The sequence below is a fragment of the Anopheles aquasalis genome, chromosome 3 (genome assembly GCF_943734665.1).
Source record: "Anopheles aquasalis chromosome 3, idAnoAquaMG_Q_19, whole genome shotgun sequence".
NCBI classification, from domain to species: domain Eukaryota; kingdom Metazoa; phylum Arthropoda; class Insecta; order Diptera; family Culicidae; genus Anopheles; species Anopheles aquasalis.
In genome coordinates this window covers 4,657,501-4,667,500 of record NC_064878.1, presented here as the reverse complement: position 1 = coordinate 4,667,500, position 10,000 = coordinate 4,657,501, and the positions used below count along the sequence as shown (strand labels likewise).

The 10,000-nt window shown below is 52.0% G+C and overlaps 1 protein-coding gene across 7 annotated transcripts in view; it reads left to right on the top strand.

Moving 5' to 3' along the window:
- LOC126575709 (teneurin-m) overlaps positions 1–10,000 on the top strand; it is a 471,232-nt gene that overhangs the window by 311,808 nt on the left and 149,424 nt on the right. The window lies entirely within an intron of this gene.

The following is a 10,000-nucleotide window of genomic DNA, read 5'->3' as shown; positions in this document are numbered from 1 at the left end:
ATCCGTACGGCCCAGGACCAGCAGACGGCGTCTCACCGTGTTTCGTCAGCAAAGAAACGATATCCCTCCTCCAGGTACCCTGAGGGGCTTCAGCTCTCACTCACTGAATGCTGCTGCTACTGCTGCTGCTGGTGGGGTAAATATTTGGAAAACTTTTCTCGTTTTTTCCGCCCCATGGTGTACACACTCACCACCCATCTCTCCCTCTTTCTCTCCCTGCTGATTGATGCCAGGATCCGCCACATGGTAGAGGAGAAAACGCGCCCAACTTTTCCTCCGACATCGGCAGTTAAGCGAAAAGCAGCTGCAGCTGCGTGTCGTTTCGTCTACGTTTCTCCCACGTCCTCTCCATGCATTGTGGAGAAGAAGAAGGAGGATGAGGAGGTACTACTGCTTCTCCATCGGTGTTTTGTGCTTGTGCTTCCATCTTACACAACAACACATGTTGGAGGAGTAGAAGTGTATTTTTATATACTGAGGACTATTGCTGGTCCTGAACCTGGTACAAGCGCGCGCAACCTGCTACCGACGTATATATACCGCCTTCGGGTAGTTTGAAGTTCCAGTTCCAGGCTGCAGTAGGTAGGTTCAAACCAGTGACAGGGGCAAGTCCTTGAGTTCAGACCCAACACTAGACCAGCGCGCACAAAAGTTGCAGAAGGAACGAGTATCCTTCAGACACGGTGTGTTGCTTTACAGTTGTGCAATGTATGGTGCCTTGGAGAAGTTCTCTGGATCTGGTGCTTGGTCATTAGTTCAGGACTAGAAGGAAGGTTCCGAATCTTGATCCTCCTGCATATTGTCTCTTGACCTCCTTCCGGACCCCTTGGCGGACCACTTGACTTGCAACGAAATAAAAACAAAAGGAATTCCAGAAATGCTGCGCGGACATCAAAGACGCCAAATTCTCGCGACCAAACCAGAGGTCCCAGGAGCTAGGGAATATTCTTTTAATTATCGCGGTGACACATGCCGCGCGCGAGGATTCCGCTGCCAGCGACAGACGAAGAGCTCTCTCGACGCGCTGGCTGCAGCATCAAAAGGAAACACTTACAGTCGACGAAAGGCATCCATCTCTCACCAACCTGCCAACACCTCTAGCGCGTACACTCGACCTCGCTCGCTTCTGCCGGGGGTTCTATGTGCTGTAAAAACGAGAAAATCCTCCCGGAAAGCGGGCGCGCGCGCGCGCTTCCCGAGGGCTTCTTCGCGCTCAACGAAGTGCGACAAATTTCGCGCCTCCTTAAGCCCCAAAGCACACTGCTGTGGTGCCAGCAACAGCAGCAGCAGCAGGACGAGGGTCATTTTCCGCTCACTCACTCCTGGCCGGCCAGGCTGACGCTACGATTTTCTTGGAAATAAGGGAACCAGCTAGAGGGGCGCGGAGACTTTTGCATTCGTGGGCGTTAGACGAATTTGGTATTTTGGACAAGAATTCTCCTCCTCCTCCTCCTTGGCGGGCAGCTCTCTTGGTTGGAAGAATGGAAGATGAAAGCGCAATGCGCTCCTTATTCCTGGACGTTCTTTGTTCGTCCAGCCCAGTTGGTTGCGTTTTCGGGTGCCGGGACGAGCAAATTAAGGACGGCCAGACTTCTGGAGGTGTGTGCTGCTCTCCGAGGCCAAAGATGGTAGTTGCATAAAGGGAGGAAGGCCTTCGTTAGTACCACGCGCTCTATTTTGGGTGGTGGTAGTATTGCCTCCAAAGCGAAAGCTGCAAAGTTGAAAGCACCAAACCAAAGGACCAAAAAACCAAACCACTCTCTGGACTCCTCGTCCTCCTGGAGTTCGTTCGCTCGCTCGGGGTTCTGTTGTATTCCCGGCTGCTGCTGTCGCGATATAAATCCTTGTAGAGAACCAGAGCAAGGTGAGGAGAAGTGAGCAGAAAGAGGCAGTCTGATGAATGTTGGAAAAACACGGAATCCCGGTATGTGAGGTGATACTGTACACTACCACGGGTGGCTGTGTGCCTGGATGGAGGAGGGGATGACTACCAAGCGCGCGTCCACCAGCGCGTTTGAAGCTGACGAAGCACACCAACTGGAACCACCGCCAGCAGCCTTCAAAGCGCAGAAACCATAAACTCCACGCAGAGGCAGGCGCGCTCCCCACGATTCAATGCCCGCCCTCGTTCTCTGCCTCTTTTCTGGAACGGTTCTGGGGGGAGCTTTAGCGCTGCCATTTCAATTACACACAGTTCAAATATCAAAAAAGCTTTTCCACGGTTTCCACGGTGTGCAGGTCAGGCCACAGCACGACGCCATGGTCCTCTTCTCGGTTGACCTGACCCCGGGAACCGCAGGAGCAACACCGGAATGTGTGTTGCATGATGTGTTGTGTTGTGTTCCCGGAGTCAGAACGATGAAGTAGAGGAGGAAGGGAATTGAGATGCACACACGTGTGCATCGGTGGGACATAAATAAAGCACAAAAAGGATTGAGCTTGCCTTTGGGGAGTGTTTCTGCTGCACATTGTAGTTCCTTGGAGGCACAGACCTTGGTTGTTAGCTGGTGCCACCCTCTTTCGAGGATTTGGGAGGTTTGGGGGGTGGAATTAACCTACATTTTACTTTCCCTGTAAGGGAGAGAAAATTATGGCCGTGGAAAAACTCCGTCGGGAAACTGGCGGGACCAGCAATTAACCTTTCCAGGGCCCCGAGAGCTTTTTGATGGTCGCGAGCGGCGTTGGTGGTTGCGTAACCGCAGGAGGTGGATGGGAAGGGCGCAGAAAACGCTGCTGCATCATCTGGAGTGCATTCTTTTGTGGTGCCCGCGCGCGCGGCCATTTGATGACCCCTCGGAAGCGCACCCTGGACGACGACGACGACGACGATGGCCACTCGAGCGAATAAACATTTTCGGCCGTTTTCCTTTTCAGCTTTTCCATCGCCATCGCGGGGTTGGTTTTTGGGGGGAGGTGAGTTGAGAGGAGAGGTTTGTGGTGCAGTTTTTCCTTAGTTTTTCCACCGGCTGGTTGATGTTCAGAGCGCGCTTGCTTGCTTGCTTGTTGGTTGTTGGTCTCCAAAAACTTCTTTTCAGAAATTCCTTTGCCCGGTGAAGCGTGAAAATGGTTGGCTCTCTTGACGTGGAAAACTCACTTTTGGGGCTTGCATTCGTTCGTTAATTATCGTGTCCTTGTCGAATGATGTGTTTGCTTGCTTGCACTCGGGCGTTGTTTTGATTAGAGCAGCTCCGAGGGCGGCGATGACCACATGCACACCCTGGGCGCCGCTTTCCACGCGTGGTTTTTGTGGTTTTGACCCCCCGCGTGAGTGAGAGAGTGGACGCGGAAATTCAGTTTTCACGCTCCAACGGACCAGAAGAACCATGACAACGATCTTGTCGACCTCTCTCCGGATTTTCACCGAAGAAAAGCTGTTTGTGTTTTCCGCAAAGAAGAAGAGGAAGAACATTGTGTTGGTTCCATGCTGCGCGACAGACATTCCAGCAACGCACACAGATGCTGCTTGTGGGTGCAAAGGTCATCATCGTCATCGTCGTCGTTGGCAATTATGTTGGGAACCGCGAACCCTTGCGCGCAGATCATCGAACCTGGGATCTACCTCCGGTGGCTCCTAGCACACACGAGGAGGGAAGTCGAGGGACTGCCCATTGAGCCCAGCCAAGCCCACACGCGCGCACCAGAACACCGAGATGCCGAACAGTCGTCGGAACAATCATTAATAATCCATTTTATCGGTTTTCTCGGGAGGGTCTCTCGCTTCGCGTGGATCTGGTGATGGTGGTGGTGGTGGTGGTGGAGCAGCAGCACACGATGTGTTCTTGTAGAAACCTCCTTCTTCTCCGCCCACTTTTGCGCTTGCGGGCGCGGGCGCGGCGAGCACAACACCGACCGATAAGCAAGCTGCCGGACGCCAGCGAGAAAGTAGGTTCCACCTGATGCAGGAGAAGTCTGGAGACCTGGAGAGGAACTAGAAAGGAGAGGCGAGCACGTACGGGTTAAGAGGTCATCGCTTTCCCGGAGTTTTAGCACGAGAGAGAGTGAGAGAGAAAGATGTTTCGTCCTGAAAACTGCTTCAACCAAGCGTCAGAGGCAGCTGAGGGGCTAATTATACGAAAACCACAAATGAGAGCCAGCTTCTCTTCTCCCAGCGTCCTCGAACATCATAAACGATGTTGCCTTTTGGGCTCATAAATGTCCGAAATGTCGTGACGAGAGCTCTCTCTGTGTGCATGCTGGTGCTGGTGCTGGTGCTGGTGCTGCTGGTGGCTCTCCATTCATTTATCAATCTTTTACACCAGAAAATGGATGGCGGAATACCTCTCTTCCCCGAAGCCCAAATGGAGGGTTTGTTCTGCGACTGTTTCGTCATCGGTCCGCAGAAAAAGGGATTTTCGGGAATATGAAGAGCGACGCGCGCGGATACAACATTGATCCTGGGACTACGATAAGGAACCAGCAGCAGCCACCTCCTCGATGCGTTTGACGTCTGTGTTTTTAATACACAGAAGACACAGACGGGCATGAATAAGCGATCAATCAGCTTTCTCCGTTGTCAAACGTTTTGTCGCTGAACACACCGGGATGATGTGTGTTCCTTTTATATTATCCCAGAATTCGTCGTCCATGGTCGCTCACTCGTTCACTTAATTATGGATCATCTCGATCTCGACACTAAATCCATAAAGCGGCAAAAATGATGGATCAATTCATACTTCATTAAATTTGACACAGACACACTCGCTGGCACACAGAAGACGCTTCGCTTCTACGGGGGTTTATTTGGTGCGCTCTCGGACCCTTCGACATGATCCCGAGAGAGAATCCCCAGGACGACGATCATTTCCACCCCTTTTTGGTGCTGGTCCAGAACGCGCGTCGCACATGGACACATGGAGTACATGGAGAGGGAGAGAGAGGGCAAGAGAGAGAGAGAGGGGTCCGTACGACACACTAATCTATCTACATTACCAGCTTTTCGGTGCGCCCCGGCCGCGCGCTCTAATCTTCTCGGGGTGTGTTCCGCACATTTTTTTTTTCGTTTCGTTTCATTTCGTTTCTTTTCCGTCTCTGCTCTCTCTCTACTTTTCAAACTCACGAATCATTTATCTTCTTCTCCGGAGCGAACGCGCCCGGTTTGGGTCCCTGGGACTCGGTACCCGGTGCGCGTCACCTCCGCAGACGTGTAACGTATGCTGTGGCCCTCCTCTTCTCCCCGTCTTGTGAGCGACAGCGAAGGAGGAGTGCAGCAGCAAAACGGAAGACCGGACTCAAAAGCCGGGACTGAACACTGTGTATGCTGTGGCCTCTTCTCTCTTTGAAGGGTGTAGAACCTCAAATACCCCGTGACCAGATCTTGCTTTTGGGTTTATGGTCTGGTCCCGGGCCTGGCCTGGCCTGGCCTGGCCTGGCGTCTCTGTGGTCGGGGTTTACGGTCCGGGGCGCACAATTGAATGAAGAGGAAAAGATGAAAATGAAAAGAAAAAAAAAACAGACAGAACACTCCCCGCACACACCCCTTTCGTGGGATCTGTGTCTCCTTCTCGGGGTTGGAAAAGGATAGCGGAGTATGGATAACGGTGGATTGCGAAAGAGAACGATAAAGAGAGAGAGAGAGATAGAGAGCACGAGTTGAATACACGGAATATACAAGAAACAAAATGTACAATTTACCCCCGGACATTTAAAAATCTGTCAGAGCGAAAATGATTGAATACATCCCATTGTAGTTCATTAGCAGCTTCTAAAACGTGTCAAGTAGCCAAGGGAACGATGGATGATGGTGGTGGTGGTTGGTATGTGGCAACATACGCACCGCACGCACCCCCTTCAACACCCAGGGAGTTCTTGTGTTCCTGGAACTCCTCCAGTCCATGTTCTTTCTCAAGCTTCAAGCTCTTGGTCGTCACCAGAAGCATAGTAGCCTGGAAGGGGGGGTTTAAAGCAAGCGACTACTGGGACCCTGCGCTGCGTGTAACTTGAAGCGTTTGACATTTGACAGTTCGAAGTGTCAGGTTTGCGCTGCGTTCGTCGCACGCTCTGACATTTCGCTCCGAGGCCTCGAGCACACACCGTTCGATCAATCTATAGCTCCCCCCCTGCTTCCCCAGGGCCCTTCCTGCCAATACAGGGATCCATGCCCCTCCATGTCCCTCCATTTCGCGCAGTAATTGATGTAAATTGATAATTGATGTGATACGATTTGATTTATCACATGCTCGCTCGCAGACCGCGCGCAGGAGCCTCTGTGTGGTGCGTTGCGACAGTTCCAGGACGCCATCTTGATCCCACCCTGGGTGAGAGAGAGAGGGTGTGATGGGGGGAACGAACGAGTGTGTTCACTGTTGGGGCGCCCAGTGGAGTGTGTCAATTAGCTGACATTTTACGATGTTTTAATCAATTAGCCGCCTGTTTACGCGCGCACATGCTGTCCTGTCCGTTCGTCTGCTGTTCCCTCTTTCTCAGCTGAACACCTGATTAATGGTTGGCCACACCATCGACTGCTGCTCCATCCGCTGCGTACGTACTGTCTCGGTTGTAAGGGAAGCAGAGTTTAAGAAGCACCCGCGGGGGTAATTGGGCTTTCGGGCACTCTCTTTCGCTCCCCATTTTCCGCCTCTTAATTAATGCCTTCGGAAGCATCGAAAGGGAAGGAAGAGTGAGGAATAAATCGCACCCAGAGACCACCAGCCAGGCGTTAAACACACAGACAACCCGACCCGTTAGCAGTTTCGTCGGTGTCGATATGCAAACGAGAGAGAGAGAGAGAGAGCCCCCGGGGTGGTGGCGAAGTTGCTGGTTGAAGTTGCTTTACACGTCACCAGGAGTGATGTTACCACAGCTTCCAATCCCCCTCTCTGTTGCTGGTATTCGATGTAGTTATTGATCTTTCGTTTAGTAATCGACGACACGCGTCCATTGTGTCGACATAACCTCACTTTTGTGTTGTTGACAGCAACACGAAACACATGACAGTTCTGTGCGATTGTTTTTCTCTTTGTTTTTGGGGCATTCCAATCGAGGATCCTTCCAAATGGCGGGACACGTACAACGCATCATGAGGCTCCCTCTCTGGCGACGTAATCATTGGCGGGACCCCCCAAAAACGAGGAAGGAGGAGGCATGTAAATCGCTGATTTTTATTATCCTTCCCCTTGCTTCCTCTGGGAAGCTAATTTGATGCGCGTCCGTGGCCGTGCAAACGAGCTTCTTTCTGCTTGGTTCCTCTTCTTCACCGGGGGACCTCTCTTATCCTTATGCGTCCTTATCAGCACAGTAAGCGGCAGGCCCCACAGTTTAAGGGCAGATAAAATGTAAGATCTCATTTGCTGTGACGCCCCACTCTCCCCATACCAACAGGATCCAGCTCATTATGGTCGGCGTCGTCGTCGTCGTCGTCTGAAGGAAAGTTCCCATTGGAGCTTGGAAGCTAGTAAATGCTAAGGCGGAGTGGAGCAGCGGGAACAGGAGGGAAATAATGTCATTGTTTATTATCTTTACAATCATCAATTTATATTAATACCGGAGTATCGTAAAAACTTTCCCTTTTCGCTGCTGCTGCTGCTGCTGCTGCTGCTGGTGGTGGTCGTGGACTCTTCCTGTAGGAACAGCATCTTAGCGTATCGCCTTGGAAAAGGACTTTTCTGGACTTTTGCCGGGAAGGGCACAGCATCCCAGTAGCTCGGCGATGTGAGCGATCGGACAGAGAGCGATACGGCAGATTACGTTTTGGTCTTTCCAATGTCGTCGTCGTCGTCCGTCGTAAGAAGATTAAACAGTCGGTGGCCCTGGTGCCCGGTCATGCTGCTACACTACTAGTTGAGTTCGGTGTCCTTCTGTTTGCCCACACACAACATCATCTCGCACACGGGACCTAAGGACCTTAATAATAGCGCAAGACAATCCTACAGTCGATCTCCTTCGCTGCTCTCGTGCATCTGACACGTGGGTGTCTTCTTGTGTGAGTTTCGTTGCCAGCGAAGGACCGGAGACCGTAGGAGTATTCCGTGTCGTCCTGGGAAATGGTCGCTTTCTCGATAGTGTCTCTTGCCGGTTGGTGAGCCCTTTCGCTCCGGTGGGACGCCTGCGAGCCGGCCTCAAGGACCGAAGATTGACTCTAATTAAAGTTATTTCAACCGAAATATTGTACGAAATTAGATTTTAATGGCAAATTACCCCCCTCGGTTTCGGTCGGTGTGGGTTGCTTTTGCTGGTGAACCGTCTGAGGTTGGGTGCTGGGGATGTTTATGCCGGTTGACAAGTCCGGGAAGACCCTAGCGCCCCCCAGGATTGTGCTCCTCGAGGTCACCGTCGCTAGTTCGTCTTCTATACTTTCGTAACACGGGTTCCGGGAGGCGTGGACTCTCTCTCTCCTTCTCTCAACTTCCCTTCTTAGCTGGTTGCTTGTTAAATTAATTTTTATTTCCGGCACTTCCGGCGCTTCAGCCAATGTTGCGCCGCTCTTCAAGGGAAGTGTCAACAAGCCAGCAAACAGCAGTAGCAGCAGCAGGATGGGAATGAAGAGAAGAGTTTGGAGCGCTCTCTTGGTGGTTGTTTGTTGCTGCCTTCTTAACCAAAACCCACCGACGAAACCATTGGCCACAAAGAATACAGTCCCGTTGGCAAGCCCTGGGGGACTAGGGAGTTCCTGGAACAGAGAATGTCAAGCGTGTTCGCTACAAGAGTTGATGGATGCGCCTTACGCTTTTAACCAGCAAAGGAAGCGCAGACGAGCGGTGGGGATGGTAGCCAATAAAAATGATCGATTCACGGTCCGCTCCGTGCGACCGACCGGCGGTGTTTCTCAAGAACCAAGTTCTCGGGAACGAGCAGTGCTCCTAGAAGTCCCGGGGAACGCACGTCGACGACACAGTCGCTTCGGCGGTCACTAATTAGATAAACTCGTCAGCAGCAGCAGCCCGGCCACGGTCACCACTTTGTGACCACTTTTCGGAAGAGGAAGGAGACGCGAACGATCGAACGCACCGGCGATCAATTCGAACCTTGGAACGCTGGAACCGAACGTAATCAAAGTTTTAAGAAAACAACTTACGGTTATTGCTGTTGTTTGATGTCTGTCTGATGGGTCCGCCAGGGCGGTGGCCGACGACGAAGCTCTTACTTTTATCGCTTTAGTTCTCAAGATGTCAATCGCGCATCGCTTGATGAAAGCTTTACCGCTCCGAACCCCGCGAGCTCTTGATAGTTGCGTCCGAGCGCCGTTTAATGTCGCTTTTTGGAGATAGAGGGCCTATTAGAAGAGGAGGATGTTAGAGACCAGGGAACTTCCGCCGATATAGCGATCGATTTTGTGTCGAAAGACGACGACGACGACTACGATGGTCGTTTCGGACAAAGTCAGCCGCAGTCACAGCATAATTGCTGCCTTAACTCAAGGGAGAAGCTTCTCTCGTAACGACGAAGACTGCGAAACGATGACTTAAACAGAGGAGAAGTAAAAACAGCAGGCGGTATAGCAGGGTGGTGGTCTACGACTCCTAGATAGCAGATAGCGCAGCACCACTGCGAGATCTTTTGGGGAGACCGTTACGTCACTAAGTGTGCCTCTCTCTCTCTCTCTCTCTCTCGGTTCCCTTCTTCTCGCCCCCCGTTGGTCAATTTACAACCTGGTGAATGATGAAATACACTTCTTCCCGTGGCGCTCCGGGTGGTATGCTTATCCGAAAACGGTGATCGGCGACCTCCGCACAACCAGGCAGAGAGTTCCGCGTAGCACCGCATCGGACGATGGAGACGACGTTTAGATCCCATAAACGCCCCCGGGGTCGTCCGATGTGGTGGATGCCGATGATCCGTTCATATTAATAGACCATTACGGCGGGGAAGGCCCCTTTCCACCAACATCTTCACCATCTTTTGCAAGTTGTGTTCGAGTCTTCAACAACAGATTCCGGCTGACTGGCTGCCTGGACGAGACATCGAAAAACCAATGACGAATGGGTCAATTTCGGTTCGTACGGGGAGAATGTTACCATTTCGAGATGCTGCTAATGGTGGCCGATCGTCGTGTGCTAGGTTCCGT